At 50.9% G+C, this 26,230-nt stretch overlaps 1 long non-coding RNA gene across 1 annotated transcript in view; it reads right to left on the reverse strand.

The window, feature by feature from the left end:
* LOC144111082 (uncharacterized) overlaps nucleotides 1–26,025 on the reverse strand; it is a 29,824-nt gene extending 3,799 nt beyond the window's left edge. Inside the window, exons 1-2 of the long non-coding RNA XR_013309978.1 lie at nucleotides 25,824–26,025; nucleotides 2,322–2,373 (exon numbers count right to left, since the gene is read on the reverse strand). This is a non-coding gene — a long non-coding RNA (uncharacterized LOC144111082). The remainder of the gene's footprint in view (nucleotides 1–2,321; nucleotides 2,374–25,823) is intronic.
* Between the last annotated feature and the right edge of the window lie 205 nt (nucleotides 26,026–26,230).

Genomic DNA, 26,230 nt, shown 5'->3' on the forward strand with positions numbered 1-26,230 from the left:
CCCTATGTGGAGAAGCAAGCTTAAATTCACTATTGATTTTATTTATTTTGATTTTAGGGCTCTAGGTTATATGGGAAAATCTGTGGCTGAGAACATAAAAAATGAGCCCTATTTATTATCTTTTTAAATCGGAAATGTTCGAAACATTGAACGCAAAAAATACTCATTTGAAAGCTTGTTGAGTTGGCTTTTTCTCATTACCTATTCATAAAATGGCGACGGTGAATTCAAGGTAACTTTTTCTGCATCATCAAATACACCAATTGCGCCTGTATTTGATGGAAACGAAATGCGAGAGACGTCATTCCTTAGTGATGTATTCAGAAAAAATTGGCGGTGGTTTAGCTCTGGTTAAATCTGGACTGACGCGACAACCACAGCTGGCCGGGTGGAACTTGCTCAGTTGAATTGCAAAGTCCGTCTTTCGCCGCTCCGTTTCGCTGGGCGTTCCTTCATCATCTTAGTCACACTTGACACTGCGCATGCGCACAACTGTGGCAGGTCGGCTTCGCCGGCGCGCACCACGTAGCTGGTCACATGACCAACCACGTGACGAACCACGTGATTAGCCACGGCGCTGCGCCGACGGCAGCTGCTCTGCACCACGTGACAGCATGGCGGCGCAGCCATGGGTGACGGCGCCGCCTCGCTGAAGGCTCGAAGTGCTACCGCAAATTAGCATTTCGAAATGCTACCTGAATGCTACAAAAGCCAGCTTAACGAGGTTTCAAATCTGCATACTTGACGCTCGATATTTCGAAACACTTGGCCGGTTAAGAAAATTTAAAGAACAGTTCACCTTCAATGTTGACGGCCATCAGTTTCGCAGCATAACTTTGCCCCTAATATGAAATTATGGGTTTCTTTACCGGTGTTATAAACCTGTCTATATCTTCGTCACTTTCTTTAAATACATTTTTAATTCCGCAGTTCTAATATTATGTCACCTTTCTGCTATTGAGCCACCAATCTTCCGATCCCTTTCTGCTTACTTCTACCGCAGATTAATTCATATGGCAATTTTTATCTGTAAACATTAGGTCCTCATTAAGAGTGGCTTTGCCTCCATCGACATTCGGATGGATACCACCACAATCGAGAATAAGATGTTTAATTGCTTCCACTGATTTACCACACACTGCACATGTGTCATCTTCTTGGTTGTATTTGTTTTTGCAACATCGCGTTCTAAGGTACCCTGACATATCTTGAAATATCAGGGCACTGCCTCTTGAGTTACCATAGAACGATTCATTCCTGATCTGCCTTTTCTAATTTCGGTATAGTTCTACACTCGGCTTCTCTTCCATTGAACGTATCGAGTTTTTACCTTCTCTGTTTTTTGCCTGTGGTTTAAAAGACCATTTCTTCGTCCTTGTGTCCTGCATACTTGCTGTTTAGCTTCCTAGTCCTTTTCCGCCATTTTGAGGCGACGCTCTTTCTGTATAGATATTTAAATACCTTAGCTGCGCTCCTGTTATCGTCCAATGTTCACCGGCGCCACCTTCGTGCATAGCGGTGGACGAAGTGCGTCTTGTATTATCGCGAAAGTCAGGTTCTGGCAGTCTGGATGCTATAGGGAGCGTAAGAGGGTTTTTGCACAACTTTCCCCTAGCCGTTCGATCACGTTCGACGTGATGCTGGTGATTATACAGGACTTTCTATATCCGGCGCTATGGACGAGGGGGGCCCTGGTGAACACGTTCACGTTTAGGTTACACTCAGCATTAATATCCTCGAAAGCAGACGATTTCATAGCCGCCGCCGTAGCTCAGTTAGTAAAACACCATCTTCCATCCATCCACCCAAGGTGGCTACACTAAACATAAATACCCCTAAAGCAGAAGATTGCACAAGTGCTGCCGTTTCTCGGTTGGTGCAGTACCGGGCGCAAAATTCGGAGGTCGTGGGTTCGGATCGCACCTGCGGTATATGATGTCTTTTTGGTGCTTTCTAACCAATCATCTTTCACCGATAAAACAACTACGCTGTTATTATGTTATTGATTATGTCCACAAATTATAAAAACACAATACATTCCTATTTGCCGCTTCGTTTCAGTGTCTATTGTCGTCCTTCAGGTATGCATGTCATAACGAGCGACTGATTTTCCTTTCCTTTTCTACTAAGTTCCCAGTATCAAAACATTTTGCCTGTCCGGTTATAAGCTTTGTTGTGCTAACACGTCATGCAAGAAGTGAACTATAGGAACATTATTGAAAAGCCTGGAAATTGTTCAGCTAGGAAGAGTTGTTCAAAAAAACAAACAAACGCGAATCGGTTTAATTTCATAAAGTTCCAGAAGAGAGCAATTCACATACCTCTCTCCAGCAATATCGGTGGGGACGATATAGATCCCGTACATCCATTGCCCTGAAATGGAAGCACAAAACCATCATGAGCGCTACATGAGGCCCATCACTTCTGGAAAGCACGTCGCCTAGCAGTTCCTTAGAGCGATAGCTTATCCGGTTCCTCAATTTAGCGCCTTCGTCTTCGGCGTCCGCTAAACTACGTACTGCCTGCCTCTGTTAGCAGATGTCTAAGTGGAGAGGGATATTACGTTCTCCACGTTTACAGAAGCGAGAAAACTGAGAGAGGGTGGGTTGTTACCGGTAGCAAAATGGAGAGAGGAATATCTCTTCTCCGGAACATGAAGGGGAGACATTGTGGGAGGGGACAGAGGGTGTGCGCCTCGGCTGCAGGAAGTAGTTGGTTCTAAACCAACCGCCGGCAGGGAAGGGTAGAAGCGTCCCCCGGCCTGGAGCACACGGCTTCTTTCTTAGCTGCAACGCCACAGCTTACGCTCAAACATTCGCGTTAAACACTTGTAACCATCTTGTAATCTTGTAAGTCGGTAGCGTTATGGAGCTCCACTAGCATAAAATCGGGGAAAAGTCCCCAGAGATCATTCCTACGAGGCAGGTGGGCCGCCTGGGTCCCGTGACCTTGCGGTGTCATCACAACCTGTGATTGTGAACAGACTGCCGAGCGTGGCTGGTGTCAGCTAAATTAATAACTGATCGTTTGGGAAGAGCAACCTGAGTAGCACAAGGCCCCCTGGTGGCAGCATCTGCCAACGCAGGGCAGTGGCTTACCGCTTAACCGCTACATCATTGCGCCAGGAGGCGTATGAGGGCTGCCAGAAATCCATTACCTTCTGTATATATCAAAATTAACCCGTTAAGGTTTCGCGTCATGCCCTTAAGGCAGCGCTCAAGTGTCCACTCCAATTTCGTTTTTGTGTGCGACTGTATTGAGGAAGCGTTTTATATATTCGTTCACAAAAGAACGCCGCATGAAAGTTACATTTTTTACGGATCCTCGAACTGGAAATATTCCACAAATTAGTGATGTTTTCAGTCACGCGGTATGTGCCTTTTTAACGTACAAGAAGAGTATGAAGGTTTCTAAAGCTGCACGGGTGACAAATTTGCGACAGTAGTGGTGCCACACACAATGTCCTTCCTGCGAAAACTTTAGATATCAGCCATCTTCCTCGGTGGACAGCGACTAGGCCAACGGGCAAGCACCTGAGTATAACTGCTGCAATCTCTAAGACACCACATTTCCGGGCTACAGCCACTCATGAGGCGCTCGACAAGCCTGGGATTGTCTAGAGTTGATTATATAAAGTTTCGGCCTGCATATGACCTCAGTAGTCAGATTGAAAATGACTCTGAATCTGTCTGCAAACGGTGGCGCTTTTGTTTAGACCTCGAAGGGAGTTGTTTTCTAGACACTCTAGAGTGCATAATCATGCAAACACAACGGTTCCAGTTTAGAAAACGGAGTCAAGTGTGGAAACATTGAAGAGAAGAGGTGTGGTTAGACTGAAGAGGTATGCTCCACTCAGTTGTTTCTTAGTGTTAAAAGGCAGATTCGCGTGTTCCATGTGTACCATGTGAAAATTTTCCTTCTCCTACAGGTACAACCTAGTTGACTCGTGCCTAATAATGTCACAACATTAGTGTCGAGAAAGCCGATAACACACGATATGTGGACGGTAAACTGGAAGAGTGAATGGGCATGCCGCGGTGGATTGTAAACTTGTACGTCCCTGAAGCCTGCTTTGTGGCAGGCGGCCTACCAGCTCGCGGGGTTGTGGGCCAGGTCGTCACCTGGGTGAAAGCCTTCAAATTAATTGCCTTAAGTGTGGAGGTCTTTTGGCCAAATGTCTTTGTGGTGGAGGGCTTCAGGTCAAATGTCTTTAGGATGAAAATTTTACGTTAAATGCCGCTAGGGTAAAGGCCTTTCGGTAAATGCCTTCTGGTTAAAGGCATTCTGTTAGAAGGCCTTTAGGCAAATGGTCTTTATGTTAAAAAAGTTTATGTCAAATGCCTTTCGCCCGTGAAGGACTTAAGTGTCCACCCGTAGCTAGTGCTTTTGCATGATATTCTGTGCTTAGTCGTGCTAAACCACCTGCTAATTTCTTCTTTATCACTGCTTTTCGGAATTAAGCCTTTGTCATTCTTCGGAAAAGACTCTAGAAGGAGCTTTATATCAAAACTCACCATGAAAGCATGCAGCAGGATAGGCAGTATAAAATTTTCAGTCCTGTTAAGTTCCCATGAAAGGACATCAGGACCAGGTGCTTTAGAGAGAGGTTACTGATCGATTACCAGTTCTATCTTTTGCTGCGGGAAAGGGTTACTGATAAAAAACAATCTTCTTATGATAAAGGGGCCACCAGGTTCGTGAAATGCATTATAGTCAGATATTATGAGTACCAGCAGCACCCCTGAACAGCACTGTCTGCTAACTCTCAAAAGCGGAGGTTATCTAACTCGTACTCGACACAAGGGGGCCATTCGACATTATCTCCGACATGAACTTAGCAGTAGCGTGGCGGTGCTCATCGACTAAATCTTGACATGTCGAACGCTCACAGTGTAAAGCGCGTTAGGTACAGTCACGAGTAAAAAATTCCACTCTATTCCAAAAACCTTTATTTCCATCAGAAGAGAGGCCCCCTACTCCCTACCCTCGGCACGCAGGCCTAGGGGGCAGGGGCCGGGACCCCCGCGATTAAAGGCAGGCAAAGAGTTGCTGGCTCTTCGCGGCCTCCACCACCAGATGAATGGCTTGCTCCTGCTTGACGGCGTCCATGCTCCGCAGAAGAGTCTCCCAGGCTTCTCTACTATCAATTCCTTCGTTAGCCCCTGGGGAGTCTACACATTCCCAAGTTACGTGATAGAGGGTCCCCCTCTCTCCACATTTTTTGCACTTACCATCTATGTCTTCGTCTTTGAGGACGTGCGATGCCCAGACCGGATTAATGTAATTTTCTGCCTGTAATCTGTTCCAGATCGTCGCCTCTTTGTTTCCGAGCTTTCTGTCCGGTGGAGGAATTAGTATCCTTTGTAATCTGTAGTTTTCAGTTAATTCCGTGTAATTATGCAGTTTGACAATACCAGTTGTTGGGAGAGTTGGTGCTGACGATGATCCATAACAGCGCGACAGACGGGACAAAGAAGAGGAGACACAACACACAGCGCTGACTCACAACTAAAACGTTTATTGCCTGCCAGCCAGTATAAATACTGGCCTGGTGGCCGGGAAAAGAATACAAGCACGCTTGAATTGCGTGATATCAAACATCGCCAGTTCATCAGGCACGTGTCAACATACAAGAGTCATCAGTGCAAAATATCACCCCTACAGCAGGCACGAGTTTTCATTCACAATCAAGGTAGCGGGTTTCCTTATCCGACAAGGCTACAGAGGGAGTGCTGATACACTGATCTGAAGTCCTAGCTATCAGGTGGGCTTCCATTATTTCCCTAGTTAGCGAGTCGCGGTTCTTACCTAATACAGAGCATTCCTTGTAATGAAATCTTGTGCGCACAGGCTGGAGCGCAGCTTCTGCAACCAACTTATCCGCCTGTCAAAGGCTGGCTACCATGCAGACGTTTTGGGTTCTGTTGCGGAAAAACTGAAGGAAAAGGTCGGACTGGATAAGATAGGTGAAGCGAGACAGGAGGAAAAGAAAAGAAAGATTGCCGTAGTACCGTATCTGCACCAAGTCTCGCATAACTTGAAAAGAATTGGGAAACATGCTGGTGTCGAAGTTGTCTTCTCGGCGCCTAAGCGACTGTCTAGCCTGGTCAAAAAAGTAAATTCAGTAGGAAGGGAACCACGCAGCTGCTTGATAAGGCACGCGAAGCAATTCGTGCCTTGCCGGGAAGGGGTCATCTACTCTCTACCTCTGTCATGTGGCACACATCGGCCAAACTGGCCGATGTGTTAACGAAAGATTAAAGGAGCACCAATATAATGTCTCTCGTGTCGCTATCACAGGCCACGTAGCAAAACATTGCAGAAACTGCAAAGACAACGAAGATGACGATGACGAGGAAGACAACGACGACTCAAAAACATGTTTTCCCCTTTACAAGGAATGCTCTGTATTAGGTAAGAACCGCGACTCGCTAACTAGGGAAATAATGGAAGCCCACCTGATAGATAGGACTTCAGATCAGTGTATCAGCACTCCCTCTGTAGCCTTGTCGGATAAGGAAACCCGCTACCTTGATTGTGAATGAAAACTCGTGCCTGCTGCAGGGGTGATATTTTGCACTGATGACTCTTGTATGTTGACACGTGCCTGATGAACTGGCGATGTTTGATATCACGCAAGTCAAGCGTGCTTGTATTCTTTTCCCGGCCACCAGGCCAGTATTTATACTGGCTGGCAGCCAACAAACGTTTTAGTTGTGAGTCAGCGCTGTGTGTTGTGTCTCCTCTTCTTTGTCCCGTCTGTCGCGCTGTTATGGATCAGAATTATGCAGTCTCTCGTCTAGTTCTTAGCAGTCGGGCGGTTCTGCTCCGGCTCGGAAGTAGAGATCTCGAGCCAGAGCGTGTGCCGCCTCATTGCCTGGAACTGACGTGTGAGCTGGTGCCCATACGAGGCTAATTTTCCTGTCTATCTTTCCTCCTGTTAGTATCCGCACCACTTCTGGTGCAATCCTACCTCTACCATAGTTTATATATGGCCGTTTTGCTGTCGCAGACTATGAATTTTGCTTCTGTCCCTACGCAAGCAAGCGCTATTGCAGCTTCTTCTGCTGACTCCCGATTGCGGCTGCGTATGGTTGCTGATGAGACTGCCTCACCCCGGCCATCCACCACCGAGGCTACCGCCGCTCCCAGCTTGCCACTCGCCGCGTCCGTGTATGCTACTGTTTTCTCGTTTGCCTCGCTGAAGCGCCTGACTAGCGCCTTAGCTCTCTCCTCCCTCCTTTCCTTGTGAAAGGTGGGGTGCATATTCCTAGGGAGAGGATCCACCCTAAGTTGTTCTCTAATTATTCTTCGGATGTCCTGCTTCTTTTGCATACCCCTGTCTATTTGTAGTCCTACCATGTATAGGATAGCCCTACCTGTGCTGGATTGGCTAAGTCTTTCCAGCTGGGCTGTTTTAACAGCCTCGTCGATTCCCCTTCATGTGTAGTGAACTCCCATTCCTAAGAGTCTTTCGGTTGAAGTGCTTATGGGTATACCGAGTGCTCGCTTGCAGCATCTCCTGATTATCGAATCTAGGTTGTCTCGTTCCGAGGCCCGTATATTTAGGTATGGTGTGGCGTAGCTCAGACGGCAAATAACGTAGGCCTGCACCAGCTTAATTAGGATCCTCTCTTTAAGCCCTCTTTCCTAAGGGCTATTCTCCTAAAGAGTCCTATGACCTGTGCCGCATAGCCTTCCAGCTTCTTTATAGTCGCATCATTATATCCATTGCTTTGGATATGGAGACCAAGTATTCTGATCTTGTCTACCTTGGGGACCGGTTTACCCTCGACTGTGATGTTAAAGTCATTGCTTTGTTTAAGTCTCAGATTTAGGGTTGTACACCAGGAGGCCTGACTTCTCTGGTGAGCACGAGAGGCCCCTAGCTGCTGCGTAGTCCACCACTATATTCGTGGCCTCCTGCAGCTTGCTCTCGATGTCAGCGTCGCTACCCTGGTTAATTCAAACGTTTATATCGTCCGCATACATGCTGAAGTTTAGGTTTTCTATCTATTTGAGTCTCGGGGGGGGACCTTTCATTGCGAGGTTAAAGAGGAGCGGGGATAGTACAGAGCCTTGGGGGGTACCTCTGCTTCCCAACGTGATTTCCTCTGATTCTATGTCCTGATATTTTATACGCGCTGTCCTATCAGACAGGAAGTCTTTTATGTAGTTGTAGGTTGTACAGCCTACACCTACTTCTTGCAGTTCTGCTAGGATTGCCTCGTGCTTGACATTATCAAAGGATTTTTTGAGTCTAATCCTAAGATTACCTTTGCGTCTCTGGACCGCGAATCTATGATGTCGTGCTGAAGTTTCAGCATTACATCTTGGGTGCTCAAGCTCGGTCGGAAGCCGATCATCTCGTTTGGCCATAGCTCGTTGTCTTCCATAAATCGAGTCATTCTCGTTTGGATCACGTGCTCCATTAACTTTCCTACGCAGGACGTAAGAGAGATCGGTCTAAGGTTTTTCAGCTTTGGTGGTTTGCCTGGTTTAGGAATTAGTATAATACTAGCTTCCTTCCACTGCTTGGGGAGCTCACTCTTTTCCCACACTTGCTGGATGTAGTTTGTAATTGCTGTGATCGACTCGTCGTCTAGATTCCGCAGCATTGTGTTTCTGATTCCGTCCGGGCCCGGAGCGGATTTCGTTTTGAGCTTAATTTTCTCTGCTCTCACCTCTGCCTCCGTTATAGGCGCATCGAGTTCCTCTCTGGGAGGCCCCCTGTTCTCCGGTAGGCTAGAGCGAGTTACATCTCCTACGTATGTTTGTATGATTCCCTCCTTAAAATCCTCGTCTGACCCATCATATACATGTCGCGCTTTGGCTAGCCTGATTTCTGCCTAGATTTTGATTTGGTTGGATCTAGGAAGTGTCGCAGAATGTTCCACGTTTTTGCTAGGCTCATACCTCTTTCCATGTCGTCGCACCTGCTACACCAGTTATGCTCGCAAAGTTGCATCGCATACTTTTCGATCTCCCGGTTGTGTCTGGCTATCCTTCTTTTGAGGTTTCGATTCTACCTTTGCTTTTTAAGTCTGCGTTCTAGGCCACATTTTGCCTCCCACATGTGGAGGAGCCTGCTGTCGGCTATTATTGGAGCGTCTGAACCCTCTAAAGATATCGTCGCCTAGGCGACGTGTCTCTTTACTGTATCTGTCCAATCCCCAATGTCCGTGATGGTTCCGATCGAGATTTCCCCCCGTCGTTTTCTAAATCTGTCCCATTCCGTGATTTTCGGCTGTTTTAGCCGGTTTTCCCTCACCCCTTTCGTTAATGTTGTGGCTATTATATAATGGTCACTTCCCAAGTCTTGCTCTGTAGTCTCCCAAGTAACCGCTATTGCGTTCTTGGAGAGCGTCAGATCAGGCGTGGTGTCCGCCATCACGTTAATGCCTCTTCTGGTCGGGCAGCCAGGGTCGGTGTGTAGTGTAAAACCTAGCTCCTGTATGTCCTTCCATAGCTGCCGTCTCTTCTTCTGTAGCCACACTCCTCGTGTTGCGCATTTAAGTCGCCCACTATAATCAGGGGATTTCTCCCCGCCGCCTTCAGGGCCTTCCTAAAGATGGCCCTGAATCTGACTTTCCGTTGTTTTGGTCGCGAGTAGATGTTTAAGAGAAAGAGGCTCGGCTCTTCCTTTCGCCCCGTGAGCATCTCTATTAAAACCCCTTCTATGTCTTTAGAGTTGATTTCGTGTTCAATTGTCGCTATGTTTCTTTGCACTAGAGTCGTTACGTGTGATTTCTCTCCCCTATGACTGTGAAATGCCTGATATCCTGGGAGGGTTGCTAGTTTACCGGTTTCCTGCATCGCTATTGCCAGTGGCGTTTCTTCTAGGGTGTCTATGTATTGTTGCAGTAGCGCTCGCTTGCGTTTTAACCCTCGGCAGTTCCATTGCCAAATTACGTAATTATTTCGAGCGTTTCTGGCCATGTTGTAGCTGAGTTAGAATTCCTTCAACGTTTTTTTGCCGCTCTGCGTGGGCAACCAGCTCAGCGTTTTGCATTTGTAGCTCTGCTCTCTGCGCTTGCAGTTCTGCTCTCTGCGGCTGTAGTTCTGCGACTAGGCTTTCGTGTTTTTGGTTTTTGTTCTCTTGCGCTTGGTTGTGTGCAAGCATCATTTGTGCCATGAATTCTCTGAGTTCTGCCTGATTTGCCTTAGTTGCGGCCCGATTGGCTTCTCCCTCTTGCTTGAATGCTACCCATATGTCGACCTCTTCCTCCCCCCTACGCTTGAGCGGGGTCTCCTGATTGTTTCTTCCTCCTCTATCGCCTCACCTGCTATTGCTTGCGGTTTGGATGCTGGGGGGGTGACCTGTTGAACTATCTGTTTTGGCTGTGCTAGTTGTGTGCGAGAGGGGGATTCCGGTTTTGCCTTTCTCTTATCCTCCTTCTGTTCTTTGATAAAATTCGCTCGGAGCCCTTGAAGCTCCTCTACCTTCCTTTTTAGCTGTTCGATCTCCCTATCCTTATCATCTTTAGCCTGGGAGGGCCCTTCCACAAAGCTTACTTGTTTCGGGTCCCTGCTCAGGTCTCTCCGCGTCTTGCCCCAGAGGTTCTTGGGGTCCCTGGACCTCGACCTTCTGTGCTCTTTGGGGTCTCCTGGCTCCCGGGGGTCGCCTGGTCCTTCTTGTCTTCTCCCAACCTTGGGAAGCTGCCGTCCCTGCGGAGCTCCTTAACTCTGTCCGCGGCCTGCTCCCGTTGCTGGGCTTGTCTTTGCAGCTCCTCCTGTTTCTCGATTTTCTTCTCCCATGCATATTATTTTTTTGACCTCGTACGGGGTTCTGTATACCTCTTTGCATTTCTTGTCGCCAAGTGAGTGCTCCTTGCCGCAGAGCTGGCACTTGGTCTTGCATTGGTGGTCTTCCTGCGGGTTGTTCTCAACACATTGTCTGCATTTCTTGTTGTTTGGGTCCGGGCATACGTCCGCTCTGTGGCCCATACGGCCACATGCGTAGCAAACTTCGCATCTCTTTTTGTAGCGTACGCACTTAGTCGGTGCGGGTGAGAGGTAGACGTGCCACTGAACCTTCCTGTCCTCAAAGAGAATGAGTACAGCCTTGGAGTCTTTCCCTAATCTTCTTACCCCTAGGATTGAGGGGTTCCTCGTTTTGAAGTATTCGAGGCTCTCCATAATTTCTTCCTCCGTCCAGAAGGATGGGACGTCGTAGAAAGCGAAAAGACGAAGCGAAAAGAGACAAATACGCAGCGGTCAAAGAACTCACGATAGGAAACGAGAAGGTGGCAATACAAGCCTACGTGGCGGCACCGGCGAACAGCGGCAAAGGCGTAACGAGTAAAAAAGATTAGCACAATGACATCACCGGAGCGGTAAAAATCGCATCGTGCTGCTGGCGTGGCGCCATGCTTTGCCAACACACCTGGCACTTTTGTTATCGGCCTGTTCATATTCCCAGTGCCGAGCGTTGCTTTCGGCCGCTCCTGTGGCACGTCACTAGTGTTATTATTTTTTTTACTTGCGAGTGTACGAGATAAACTTGAGAGTCCCTGTAATATTCTGCATCGCGCTTTTTTAATTCACACTTCACGCCAGCCATGTTATTCAAATACACTCCATGGTTTTACCATTCTGATTCACAGAGGATGCACAACCTATTGTAAAATGTCTTCTCGTGACATTTCCTATGAAAAGGCCTGACGTGACAAATATGAATAGCCGATATCAAGTGAACAACTTCCAAGCAAGGAACAACGGCGTGGAACAAGTAAAACAAGATTGCATTTGCGAGCGTGCTGAAAAGATAAATTCCTGGCCATTTAGACTCTTCGGCGGGCGCTCGAAGCGAGCGGACGTGTTTGTTAGCTCTCTGCTCCATTGGACGCTGGGCCTAAGGCTTCGCGGCGCTGCGGGGTCTCCCCATGGAGGCCACAGATCCCGAGAACGAGCGAAGGCCTGTTTTCGGTGGTGACAATGAGCAACGCAGGGCAGGCCGCTCATGCTCACGATCACGGAGACGAACGCCATCCAGAGCAAGGTCGTCCAGCACCATTCGGCGAATGCAGGCCGGGATCGCTGATCTGCGGGACACGGTGAGGTGCCTGACGGCGGCGCTCATCACCACCTCGGAGAACCTCGAGTCCGTCATCGGGACCTTGGACGTGTCGCCGGCGGACCCACGCGTTGTAGCCTTGAAGAACGCCATGGCGCTCGCTCACCAGACACAGAACTCCATGGCGGCTCCCTCCCCGCCTCTGGCAACCCCTGCGCTTCCTGCCGCCATTGCTACTCCTGGGGAACCGGCTGTGATGCCCGCTCCCCCTGATGCCGCTGCTGCTGCGGGCTCAACGCGGACACCTGCAGCCGAGGAGAGCATGTGCACCCCAATGGACGAGTCTGCTCTCTGGAAACGGCGACGCTCAACGGGGTCCGAGGAGGAGAGGGACTTGAAAACCAAAAGGGACATCGCGGTGGCCAAGCGGGAAGCTGGAAGCCCCCCCCCCCCCCCCACCGTCACTGTTCCCTCTCCCTCCACACTCGAAGGAGCAGGGCCTTCCCAGCACGAGCCCCATGGAGCCCACCTCCAGCCTGCTGCTGATGCTGCTGTTGTTGCTGCTGGGGCGACGGCGTCCGGAAGAAAACCGGGTGCGACCTCACCAAATCCCGCCACACGAGACCAGGCTGCGGCTGGGGCTTCGTCTGCTGGCAGCAGGCGCGCCCAACTCCGCGGCGTGCCGCAGCAATGCGCCGCAGACAGCGGCGACGCTGATGCTGGGACCAGCCTGGTCCCGTGGCGCTCCATCACTACCAAGGCGCAGCGGCGACGGAGAGCTGCCCTGGAGCGAGCCGCGGCTGCTGTGGAGGTCCCGTCCAGCCTGGTGGGGACAGTGCTGTTTCGGCCGGCGAACCGGGGCACCGCCTTCACCAGGGAACAGGGCTGGGAGTTGGCCGAGGAGATCGGATCCCGCCCGGGCGTCCTCGTCGTCAGGGTAAACATGCGGCGGAATGTGGTGGCAGTGGACGCGGGGAGCAGCGATGCTCTCCAGGCCCTGCTAGCCACAGCCGTCATCCGCGGCGTGCCGGTCTGCGCCAAGGAGCCTCCTCCTCGGAATCAAAGCTCCGGGGTTCCCGGGTTCGAACCCGACCGCGGCGGCTGCGTTTTTATGGAGGAAAAACGCTAAGGCGCCCGTGTGCTGTGCGATGTCAGTGCACGTTAAAGATCCCCAGGTGGTCGAAATTATTCCGGAGCCCTCCACTACGGCACCTATTCTTCCTTTCTTTCACTCCCTCCTTTACCCCTTCCCTCACAGCGCGGTTCAGGTGTCCAAAGATATATGAGACAGATACTGCGCCATTTCCTTTCCCCAAAAACCAATTATTATTATTATAATTCGGTGTGGACGGGCGCAGGACGGCGGAGGAGCTGCTAGCGCCGGCGGAGTCAACGGTACCGATGGTGTCGGCGTCTCTGTCGGGCAGCACACTCGCTCTCCGTTATGCGGCGCCGACACCCCCGGCGTTCATCACCATATTCAAGCGCAGGATCGCGGTCTGCCCCTGCCGTCCCCGGCCGCTCCAGTGTGCCAAGTGCGCCAGCCTGGGGCATGCCACTGATGTGTGTCGTCATCCTACGCGATGCACGCGCTTTGGCGGGCCCCACGAGCCTGGTACCTGCGCGAGCAAGCCCCGCTGCATTAACTGCGGTGGGCAGCACGCAGCCATTGACCCAGCGTGCCCGCACTGGCAGCGCGAGCGTCACGTGGCAACTTTAATGGCCACATCCATGGCACCGATGTCCAGGCGGGTTTTCCGAGCCGTCGTCCAGGCTGAAACAGCTGCCCCAGACAAGCACCATCAGCAGACGCCGCGCGCGCTTTCTTATGCGCAAACCGTCAGGGGAACACCTCAGCAGCAGCAGCCACCGAAGCAACGGCAGCGGCGATCCGGTTGCCCGCCGTGCCATACAGAGCGGCCCGAGCCTGCGGCCGATTCTCATGCCCAGCCCCCTGACGCTGTAACATATATTAAGGAGCCTAAATTAAATTTTAAAGGAAAAAGGTGTTAAGAAGACGACGCGAATTAACCGAAGAATAAAGAAGAGGAAGAAGAAGCATTCGGTGAGGTGGAGGGAGATGATTGGTGGAGAAGCATTCGGTGAGGTGGAGAGAGATGATTGGTGGAGAAGAGAAGAAGACGACGATAAGGCATAGGTGGACTAACACTGAGGCTATAAAAGGGCGAGTGAGAGAGAGGCCCGGGGGGGAACAGCAGAGAAGCGGAGGCTCCGGCGGGTCAGGGACACTGGCTGGAAGAGAGCGACGCCGGCTACTGCTCCGGTGGGCTCGCGTTCTACGACTCCGCATCGTGGACATCGTGCCGTGCCTGCACACATTCCGGGGAGTCAACAGAGGACGCTACCACCTGCTACGGCCAGGGGTGTCTCCAGCGCTGTTGCCACCCATCCGGGTGGTGCCCCCAACGCCAACAACACCGGCATCACCTCCACGGGCGCTTGGACCTGGAGCTTGTACGATGCAGCCAGCGACGCCAGCCCGAGCACGTCGAACACCGCCACGACGCCAGCCCAAGCACGGCGAACACCGCCTCGACGCCGGCTACGGGATCCATACAACGCTGCAGCCACACCGAACCAACCGCGAGCACGAACGCCGACCGCTAATAGTAGAACACTAGTAGTAGACGCTAGTAGCAGCGTGCCCGGGTCGTGTGTATTTATAGTCTTTGTGCTTTGTGTTAGTTTTGTTACTTTGGTGTTCTAGTGTGTGTGCCACGTAGGGTGTATTAAATGTGTGTTTGTGTGGGTACACCCGTCGCCTAGTCCATTCTTTCGGTCCGAGTGTTCTCCGGAGAGATCGCTGACTGCGGCGTTGTATGGATCCAGTAGGCGGCGTCGAGACGGCGTTCGCCGTGCTTGGGCTGGCATCGCTGGCGGCGTTCGACGCGCTTGGGCTGGCGTCGCTGGCTGCGTTGTACAAGCTTCCGGTCCAAGCGCCCGTGGAGGTGATGCCGGTGTTGTTGGCGTTGGGGGCACCACCCGGATGGGTGGCAACAGCGCTGGAGACACCCCTGGCCGTAGCAGGTGGTAGCGTCCTCTGTTGACTCCCCGGAATGGGCGCAGGCACGGCAGGAAGTTCACGATGCGGAGTCGTAGAACGCGAGCCCACCGGAGCAGTAATCGGCGTCGCTCTCTTCCAGCTAAAGTGTCCCTGACCCGCCGGAGCCTCTGCTTCTCTGCTGTTCCCCCCCCCCCGGGCCTCGCTCTCACTCGCCCTTTTATAGCCTCGGTGTTAGTCCACGTATGCCTTGTCGTCGTCTTCTTTTCTTCTCCACCAATCATCTTCCTCCACCTCACCGAATGGTTCTTCTTCCTCTTCTTGATTCTTCGGTTAATTCGCGTTGTCTTCTTCACACCTTTTTCCTTTAAAATTTAATTTAGGCTCCTTAATATATGTGACAGACGCACGGGACGCGGAGATCGCGCGCCTAAAGCTGGCGTTGCGCGCCCTCAGCGCACTTTTCCCGGAGGGCACCGATGGACACCGGGCTTGCTTAGAAGCAGCGGGTGCTCCCGCACAGTTAAGCCAGCATGATGGCTAGCCGCCGGACTCCCTCCCGCATACCATCCATCCTGCAGTGGAACGTGCGCTCCCTTGCGGCGCGGTACGCAGAAATGCGAGTTCGCATCGCACAGGATTCGCCGGAAGTTATTGCGCTGCAGGAGACGTAAGTACGTTCACATGAAGGGGAGCCCCAGATGCGGCTAGCTGGCTACATTGGCTACCACTCAGCCACCACGTGCGAGGAACCCACCTGTGCCGCAGTGCCCTGTTGCGACACATCTCATCGCCCCGGGAAATCAAGGTGCGCGATATACGTGCGGCAGGACGTCCAGCACACCCTTGTCGGCTCGGCGGCGGCGACATCTGACGCCCAAGAGTGCGTGGTGGTGACAGTGCGCGTCGGTGGTGTTGACACGTCTGTGGCCAGTGTTTATGTGCGTCCAGCTGTCGCGTGGAACGCGCTGTGTTTTCGTGCTGTGTCTTCGTGCTGTGCCCCGCGCCAAATCATCTGTGGTGATTTTAAAGCCCACCATAGTGCGTGGGGCAGTGCGCGCCACTCCGCACGTGGAGACGACCTGCACGACACAGCACCGCAGCTGGGACTCACCCCCTTGAACACCGGCGAGCCCACCTTTCGACGACGCGGAAGAACCGGCTCCTGCATCGACGTTGCCTTTGCATCCAGAGGCATCGAGGCGACATGGCGCCGATCACCATCTCTCTGGGGCTGGGATTATTACTCCATCCTAATCAAACCCACTGCGTTGGAGGCGCGCCCCAAACGTGCCTACTCTATTGCCAACTGGAGTGCGTTTAGGCGGGCGGTCGACGTGGTGGCGGCCTCTGGCGCAGATTTCTTTTCAAGTCTAGTCCGAAGCGCTCTCGCAGCCACCCAACGAGAGAGGGCGGCCCACAACTGATATGAAGCTGCTCTAAATAGAGATCGCGCAGAGTGACGAGAGCGACGGACTGACAGAGCCGCCGACCCTGCGGCGCATCACCGAACCACATGCAAACCGTAAACCGCTGGCCGCCCTCGCAATCTCCAGCGGGCTCAGCTTTGTAGAATTGGCAGAGCGGTTTGCCGATCAATTCGCGCCGCCCTGCCTCGCAAACGCCGCCAACATAGATGCTCCTGAGAGCCCCAGAAGCGACGCCAGTCCCTCGCCCGTCGCCTCGGAAGGTCCATGTGATGCGCCGTTCACCGCGGCGGAACTGAACAATGCGCTGCTGCGCTGTCGCCACCGCTCGGCGCCCGGACCGGACGTGATGACATACGAGATGCTGCGAAACCTGGTTGCGCAGCAACGACAGATACTTCTGCAGCAGATAAACCTGGTGTGGGAACGCGGGGAGCTACCGGACGATTGGCGAACCGCGGTCGTTTGTCCCATCCGAAACGCAGGGCGCTCACCTACGGAGCTGAGCGGATACCGGCCAGTGGCATTAACATCGGCGGCAGGTAAGCTCATGAAGCATATGGCGTTGCAGCGTCCGAACGAGCGGGTTGCGGAGGCTGATTTGTTTGACGAGCGGCAGACGGGTTTCCGTGGGATGCGGTGCACGGCTGATTCTATATCGGACGTTGTTACAGCGCTGGAGCATGCCAGGTCGGCGGGCCAGTTTGCGCTGCTGCTACTACTGGACGTCTCGGGCGCTTTTGAAAGCGTTCACCGCGCACCAATTCTCGCGGTGCTTGAGGGGGCTGGTGTGAGCGGGCGCCTTTTGCGATACGTTCATGGCTTCCTGAGCGGCCGCACCATGCGCGTACGAGTAGGGGGTAAGCTCTCCAAGCCTCGCCCGGTTGACATGGGCGTGCCGCAGGGCTCTGTCTTATCGCCATTTCTGTTTAATGTGGCCATGTCGGTGGTGCGGGCCTCCCTCCCCACGAGCGGCCGACACCATGTGTACATGTCCATATATGCAGACGACATAGCTCTGTGGTGCCGGGGACTACCGGGCGAGGCGTTCTGCGTGCGGGGTTTCTTCAGGGAGCCCTGACCGCAATCGATGCCATCTTGCGCGGCCTTGGTCTGTCGCTGAGCGCAGACAAATCGGTGGCCATTGCCTTCGTTTCGCGCTCGCGCGCGCACCTTGCGCCACTGTCACTGGACGGGACTCCGATTCGTTGGCGTACATCGGTGCGGTACCTGGCCTGGACATCGACTGGCGCCTTTCCTTCCGCCCCGCGGCGACCAAGGCCTGTCTGCAGATGAACAGGATCACCGCCGCCGTGCACAAGCTCACCGCTCGAGGCCAGGGAATCTCCCAGCAAGCCACGCTGCGGCTATACAATGCCGCAGCTTTGGGGTGGTGCTCGATGCGCTGCATCTCGTCACGGTGCGCAAGCCGTGCTAGAAGAATCTCGAGCTTCAGCACCACAAGTCCATGCGCGTGTGCCTAGGCCTGCCCAAAAACTCGCAGGGCGCCGCAACGTTGGCCGAGGCAGGAGCGTGGCCACTTGAGCTCCAAGCAGCGCGCAGGGCATTGAATCACATCGACCGGCTTCACCGCGCACCGGACGGCGGCTCGCTGCTGCAGCGTATGCGCTCGCACCCGCGTTCACGAATGGGCGCGGCGCTGCTCGAGTATGAGCAATTGACACAAGGCCCACCCTCCCTACGGCTCCTGCGCGCCCTGGCCTGCTGCCTCGGAGGTACAGCGAGAGATCGTCGGCATTGCGGGAAAGTGGAGCACACCCCTCTGTGCTGTGCAGCAGCTGGCCAGAGTCGTCATACACGAGGAGCTCCAGGACCATCTCCTCGTGTACACTGACGGCTCAGTGGCCCGCGACAGCTGCTCCCTTGCTGCGGCAGCCACCATCCCCGCCCTGCGACTGCACAGCGAGCAACACGCAGCCTTCCTGGGCTCCTCCACCACGGCGGAGTTGATGGGGATCTGGCTCGGGCTGGACCTGCGGCTCACCCTCTGCCCGCCGCCGCACAGGAGTGCTCTGCTGTGTGACTCCCGCACCTGCAATCTAACGGCCGCGGTACCCCACTAGTGCGGGAAATTCGCTTGCGCATCGAGCGCCTCGCGCAGAGAGGTTGTGCCGTGCGTGCACAGCGGGTGCCCTGTCACTGCGGCATCGCCGGCAACGAAGAAGTTGACGACCTCGCGACCGCTGCACACCAACTACCTGCCAGCGATCTGCCCCTTGCGCTGGAGGACGTGCGTGCGGCCATCCACGACCATCTCCGAAAGCAGCACGCCGACCCACGCATCGCGGGAGGTGAGCGCATCGACAGTGTCACCGGCTGTCGCGCACTTACACAGTCACCACGTGCAATGATCCTCCGCGCGCGCACTGGCTGCGTGTGGCCCGGGGAACGACGGGTGCTTCACAGAATCGCGACGAGTGATGTGTGTGACGGATGCGGTGCAGTGGAAACACTAGAACACCTGCTCCTTCACTGTGCCGCGTTCGCCGATGCTCGTCGCGATATGCTCGCGGCCTATAGGGCGCAGGGCATACTACCAGACTCCATCAAGACGCTATTGTGGCCGCAGGGCAGTGCGCGCCCTCGTGAGCGAATTTTGGTGAGCCTCTGTGGATTCCTCGAACACACTGGCTTGACGTCCCGTCTGTTCTCCGTCAGGTAGTTACACGCAGTGACCGAACGCTCCGAGAGTGCTACCTTGAACGATTAATAACTGGACGCCCCACTCAAGTTGTAACCAACACAGTGCTGGGCGCGTGTGTGATTTAATTCCTCTAAAATGAACTAATCAAGCGCACAACCTGGACACATTTCTTATTGTGTAAATAGTTTGTACATAATACTTCTCCCCCATCCTCTCTTTCTGTCCCCTCACCTCTTTCATTTCATTTCTCCATTCTGCCTGCTATCCTTTATTTCCGCTGCCCCAGCTCAGGTGCTTCAGTATCGATGGCAGATGCCGGGGCTAGCAAAAATCTTTTCCTTCCCTTTTACTATTATTTTTAATAAAACCACTACCACCACCACCACCTGGTCATTTACAAGCGACGAAAGTGACGCCAAGAGCTCGGACTTCGGGATATATTTCGAACGATCACGTTTCTCGAGCCTAGAAACTGCCATACTATGGCCCGAGAAGGAAACTGGTAGTGTTTCGTATGACATACCACGGAAAATAATTGCGTAAGATACATAAATCCGATCTAGACGAGCGTGGGATCAACCCTGAATGTGCGGGAACGCGCGAGATGCAGACATGATGCATCTTTATGTACAAGGTGTGCATTGTACATTACATTTAATACAATTCCCTACTGCTACGCGCATCAGTGTTGGGGATCAGCTAGATTATTTGGGCCAAAGCCGCGTTTAATACCAGCCATTTAAACTTGATGCTGTTAACAACCGTGTAAGGGTCAGTCGCCATGGTGCCATGCAGATGAAAAATCGATGCTTATTACGCGCTTTCGTGCTCGGTACTATAACAAAGTGCAGATCAAGGCGGGGCCTTCAAGGAGCACTTGTTTTGTATTACGTTTTTGCTTCTGTCACTGTTTCTTCACGCTGCTGAAATATAAATTTATTTCCTTTCTTCTTGAGGGCCTTGGAAGAAACAAAATACAACCCATCGAAAAGTCGTGTGTCACGACAATATTATAAACAGAAAAAAAAGATGCCTATCGCCATACAATTTTCCGCCTCACTCTCTATATCCGTCTCTTGAGCGGGCACAAAATCGAAACGCCTGCTATAGAAAAGTCGGAGGAGTTGCACCATGCTTCTGGCGAGACCTAAGGCAATGCGGATTAGGCGTTGCGAATACCAACTCTTCGGAGGTCGCCATGGTGCCCACGCGATTTTTCTCTAATTTTGAATGTGTCTACCAGGACACGGCCAAGCTGCTCAGGGCCACCGACACGACTAGCTTTTTCCCTTCCCTTGCGGCGCGGTTCAGGTCTCCGCCGATATATGAGAGAGATACTGCGCCATTTCCTTTCCCCAACAGCCAATTTATTATTTATAGTCCATCGAGGTCCACATGCAGAAAGACAGACAGCGGAGTCAGTGAGCAGCTTCCCGATTGGGAGACTACGCAGGACGATACGAAACCAAGTACTTGGGTGTAGTTTTTGAATCGGACATGCATTGGAAGCAGCAAATTAAAAATTTTTGCTCTAAATTAGTTTATGGCTGTCATATTTTATTAAGGGCGAGGGAATGTTTTCGTGCACCGATTTTACGCATATTGTACTTCGCGTTTGTCCATAGTCACTTAGGTTACTGCCTAGAGACATGGGGCGGTACCTATAAAACGTATTTAGAATCAATCTTACGCCTGCAGAAGCGTGCTGTTCGTACCATAACCTTTGCAAAGACAATTGACCCTAGCCGACTACTCTTTCAAGAACTGCGAATATTACCGGTATCAGTTGCATACAAACTAAAGATAGCTCAAATAATAAACACAGTAATAAGAACTAATGATCCAACTCCTCTTAGACTGTTTAGATCGCCACTGAGACAAACAAGAGCCGCCACTAATAATGGATTTAACCTACCGCCTTGTCATAACACTAACGGTCAAAGGTTATTAGAGTACAATGGTGCCCACATATGGAATGAGATTCCCGATGACATCAAACTCCAACAATATTTTTCGGCCTTATTGAAAAACATTTTTCTGGTCTGCCCAGAACTGTGGGACTGAATGCGTTTGTGCTTAGTTTTGTACATTCATAAACCTAATTTTTGTTGTTTTGCAGAATATGTACGTGATTAACATATGTGCAATGCCGCTATTGTAGCATCTCACGCCTTTTTGTGCATGTATTTTGAATGTCTGCCATTCTTTAGTGAATATTATGTATTTGGACCTTTCACTAGCCGAGCTGGCTATTGGTCCAATTAAGTTTTGATGTATTGGTTTTATAAAATAAAATGATGATGATGATGATGATGATAGATGATGATGAAAGCCATTACTGCTGGCAGAAGGCTGAGCAATATTGCAGCCATAGGCGGACCGAAGCCTTCTTGCGCAGAACGTCGAGGATTCGTACCAAATGAAACGGCGCCTTCGTCTTTCTCCAGGCCACCGCTCCCACTTGTTCAGGCTCACGAATATCACGGTTGTAGTTATAAGTGAAACATGGGAGTGGTAAGTTCACTCCAGTCGCGTTTTATCGAAAGTACTGCTATTGTTCGTGCAATGTCTGACCGTTTTATTTTCATACGCTTCCGCAGCGAGCTTCGATAAGCTTTGGAACATTGACGACGGGTATATAACGGCGCAAGAAATATGATCGAGCCGTGTGCACATTAAGGCTGAGTGCTTCGCAGCTGCTGCTGCCGTGATGGTGGCAGCGTTGTTTGCGCCGTATCGGTGCGGTCTTCTGTCATCGCCACCTGCGCGGGTGTATGGTGTCGTCTTTCCGCCAAGCCCGGCCGTAGAATTACTCGCTCATTGCGCTCGGCGCCATCGAGTCCACAGTGCCGCAACGACGACAGGCTGTTTGCCACTTCAGAGCACCACTTCACTGCTAGACAGTATAAGACCATATGCTTACACCATCTAAATGAAACTGCGTATATGGTTTAATCACAGCACGCAACTCGCGGTCTTACACGCCTCGAAAAGCGTCGTATACATATGACCGCATTCTCAGATGTCAATCGATTCGAGGCCCTAAGTATTTCTTGAAGCGGCGGTCTTGGTCTGCATATGTGCTCTTATCAACACACAAAGAAAAGAAATTTAAAGTTCCAGATCGCAACAAATGCCGGGCTCTTTCATGATGATCTTCTGCAGCTGATTAATGGCTAAATAGGACGATTGCGATATAGCCGCCCATGCGAGAAAAAAAAAACTGTATTCTGAACTACATCAGGGAATACGTTGCTAAGAATCCCTCTGATAAGCCGTACAAACTTCAGTTAGAATATGCAGCGCATTGCGAATGCGAAATGACTTCATTGGTAATAATACTAAGCGCTACACTCAAGTGCCTCCTTTCCGGCTACACTGCCTCCCGGTTTACATGTAAACAATGGTAAAGGAAAAGAAAACAACCGAATTTTCCGTGGGAAACTTTTATGCTTGTATAAAAAATAGCACCTTCCTCTATGGTCTAGCAGCCCTCGTGAGAGCCAGATGCACTTTGCTCTTTGTGGCAACGACGGCACAAGAAATCTATTTCTTATTATTACGCCAGACCTTTTAGGAGTCGGCAAAGAAATAAACCCTCCGGCTTGATAGTACTTGCGAAATTACGGATGGAGTGCTTGCGATGTCGCATCTCGAGCCACCAACAGCTGCAACATTGACTGCTCTTTACGCGTTCTTGTCTTAATTTTCGCCCCATGAATTTAGAATATATTAATAAATAGGACACTTTGTCTTCTTTGCTATATATATATATATATATATATATATATATATATATATATATATATATATATATATATATATATATATATATATGGCTGAAATGGTTTCTAGGACAAGGTTGGCAATGCACTTGAAAGAACACCGACGTGGTAAAGAAATTGTTTTACTTTTCTTGACGCCATGGTTTTTTTCTTCTACTTTAAAATGAATTGTCCTTAAGCGACAAATTATTCAAAGTATTATTCTCCCATTGACAAGCACCACAAATTAAAAAAAAAACACAGGAAAATTTCCTTATGCACCTTCGTTTCGGTGACTGTTGGCTTCACACACACACGCACACGCGCACACGCACACTCACACACACACACACACGCGCGCACACACACGCACGCACGCACACGCACGCACGCACGCATGCACGCGCACACAGTGGCTTTACCACATTCTGTACCCTGTATTTAAAAAAATACCGCTTGTTTTTTGTTTTTCCCCTACTTTTTCTAGTAGTACGTGCGATGATTGCGAGCATCGTGTTCAGTCTGCTTTTCGAACCTGTCCCTCCTGACCGCTGGAGCGAATGCAAGCACAATGCAGCAGGCTTGTGATAATATTTAATTTTAGGTGAAATACTATATTATTTGAAATTGTATTGGATCTGAATGTTTGATATTCAAAATCTGGATTCATCTGAAATGAATAACATTTCTGGAACACTTAACTTGCATTTTTTTTTTCAGTTTTTAATATTGTATATTCCGGCATTCAAGGCGCCCCCCTAACTGCCTCCCTCGCTGGTCAAGGAGATAGAAAACGTAAGTTGAAAGATTCAGACTTCTTCACGCTGCGCTAAAGGTGTTAGTTGCTTCATTCCCTGAAAGCACAGCTTGTCCTTTTCTTTCACAATTGTTCTTGGTGCCCTCGTGCTGATGTCCTGTGAAATTACTGGTTCTGGGGTTTCAACCCATGGCTTTATCGAAATATATTTTACTGCGAAAGAGCTACTTAAGGGTGCACTAAAGAGGAACCTGAAATCGTATTTTTACCTGAAGGGCGCTGAAGGCCGGGTACGTGCCATGCCATCGGGGATGAGTGGAAAGAGAACTAGGCGTGGGGTTCCTCATCAATAAGGATATATAGCTGGCAGCAGAGAGGAATTCTACTGTCCGAACGAGAGGGTGGCAGTTATCAGGCAGAAACTCATGGCTGTGCTGGCCTGCGCGCGTAAATCCAGCAACGATGACCAGATCGTCGAAAGCTCCTACTGCAGCGGTAGGCGCGACGCGTTGATGCGGTCATCGGCGGCCGACGGAGATATTTAGCCATAGTTGTAGCGCTGATCCTGTCCGTGGGTGGGTGCTCGGCGTACAGCACTATAATGTATTATTCACTAACACGTGCAATCGACACGAGCCAATGTGGGCGACATCGAGGTAAGAGCAGCAGAAGACCACAGGGCGATCCTTCCTATCGGAGTCATCATCATCGTGCACTGCGTTACAATCGCATGTCTAGCTGCGGTTAATGAGCGCACTGCACATTTTAATCGATGTTTCACATGCAGCGCAAAAGACGACAGTTCTCCGAGAAGCAGCCACACGAGCTCAGGTAGGAGAAGTAATAATAATAATAATAACTGGTTTTGGGGGAAAGGAGAAGGCGCAGTATCTGTCTCATATATCGTTGGACACCTGAACCGCGCTGTAAGGGAAGGGATAAAGGAGGGAGTTAAAGAAGAAAGGAACAGAGAAGTGCCGTGGAGTGCTCCGGAATAATTTCGACCACCTTCGGATCTTTAACGTGCACTGACATCGCACAACACACGGGCGCCTGCGTTTCGTCTCCATAAGAAACGCTAAGGCGCCCGTGTGCTGTGCGATGTTAGTGCACGTTAAAGGTAGGAGAAGCCCGTCGTGGCACTGCAGACACCGCGCCTGGCAAGCTACATTACTTGGAACGTAAAGAAAACGCGACAATCGGTTCATTTTGCAAAAACCAAAATGAAATAGGAGGGAGTGCGTATGCAAGCAAGTTTTTATATTCATCCACACCGCATGACGCCGGCGTGGGCTGCTTTAGCTGCTCTTCGATTAGCGACGGCGTCGCTAGCGGCGACTTTAATTACCAAACGAAACTTTGGGGCCGAATTCCCAGCCATTATGAGTATCGAAGCTCCATAAGCATCGGTGGCTCCGTATCAGGTAGAGCCTTCAGTAGGTTCTTTACTTTGGTATATGCATTTCATCACTACTTAAAATTGTAGCACTTTTGAATGCAGCGCATATTCTGTGAGCACCGTGGGGTTCCTGAGCCAGGTCACATCAGTGGCTAGCGCGACTGCTGCCGCCGCATAACTGTACGGAATGCATGCGAACGTACAACTTTACGCGTGTAGGTCGGACATGCATACACTGGCAGAAATGTGTCAGACGTAAGTCGCGGCGCGGGGCCCGGCAAATATTCTAACGGCTAACGCCAGAGGGACGTAAGTGGCGCCCTTCCAGCGAGCATACGTGCCGCCTACAACTTGCAATCATTTCTGTGCTCCTTGGAAGCTAACTGCTATTAGTGCCCAGCATAAGATTGCGGGACGGTCCACCTCCGATGTATAAGAAGACCGCAGGCTGCGCTGCATAGGCTTCAAAAGATGTAGAGTCTTGGTCAAATGTCTTAAGGCCAAAGGCTTTTCGCTTCAGCCGCATAACATAGCCATTAAAGCGCTAATAAAGACCGAATGACCTTGAAATGATAGCAGAAAATTTCTTCTTGCGGCAGGGAAGCGTCCTGTTCGACTTGTGTTGTCAATGATCTGCTGCACGCAGCATTCTAGGAACATTCCTTTCGCTGCAGCTGAACGCTTTGGCCTTAAGACTTTTCACCGAGACTGTACATTTGAGGCAGCAAATGTTGGCTATCAACACTCAAAGAACTGAATGAGGTTGTACTTACCGGACATGAAAAGCGGAAAGAAATAGGATCAAAAGCGCAACGAAGTTCATCTGGTTGAATCACTGTATTAGCGCGGGGATAAAGCGTGATAGAAATGTGTATTAGTGAGCTACCACAGAGCAGAGCTTCCATCGTTTTAAGTATGGGCACAACTTAGGCTGCATCAGTATAATTGCGGCTGATGATCGGCTCATATCAAGTCTCTGCATGCATAAAGCCGGGGGTAGAAATTTTTTGCTGCAAGAATAGTTGACATAATTTTTGCCGCCTTATGACATAAAGCATTATAATATATAATGAGAGTCACTTCCCAAACGCGCTTCTTTTCTGCGAAACAGTTTAGAAAGAATCACCTTAGTCGGGAAATTGACATTTGGGTGAGTGGTTGCTGTGGTGTCTTCGAAGAC

This window comes from Amblyomma americanum, chromosome 11 (genome assembly GCF_052857255.1).
Source record: "Amblyomma americanum isolate KBUSLIRL-KWMA chromosome 11, ASM5285725v1, whole genome shotgun sequence".
Lineage (NCBI taxonomy): Eukaryota > Metazoa > Arthropoda > Arachnida > Ixodida > Ixodidae > Amblyomma > Amblyomma americanum.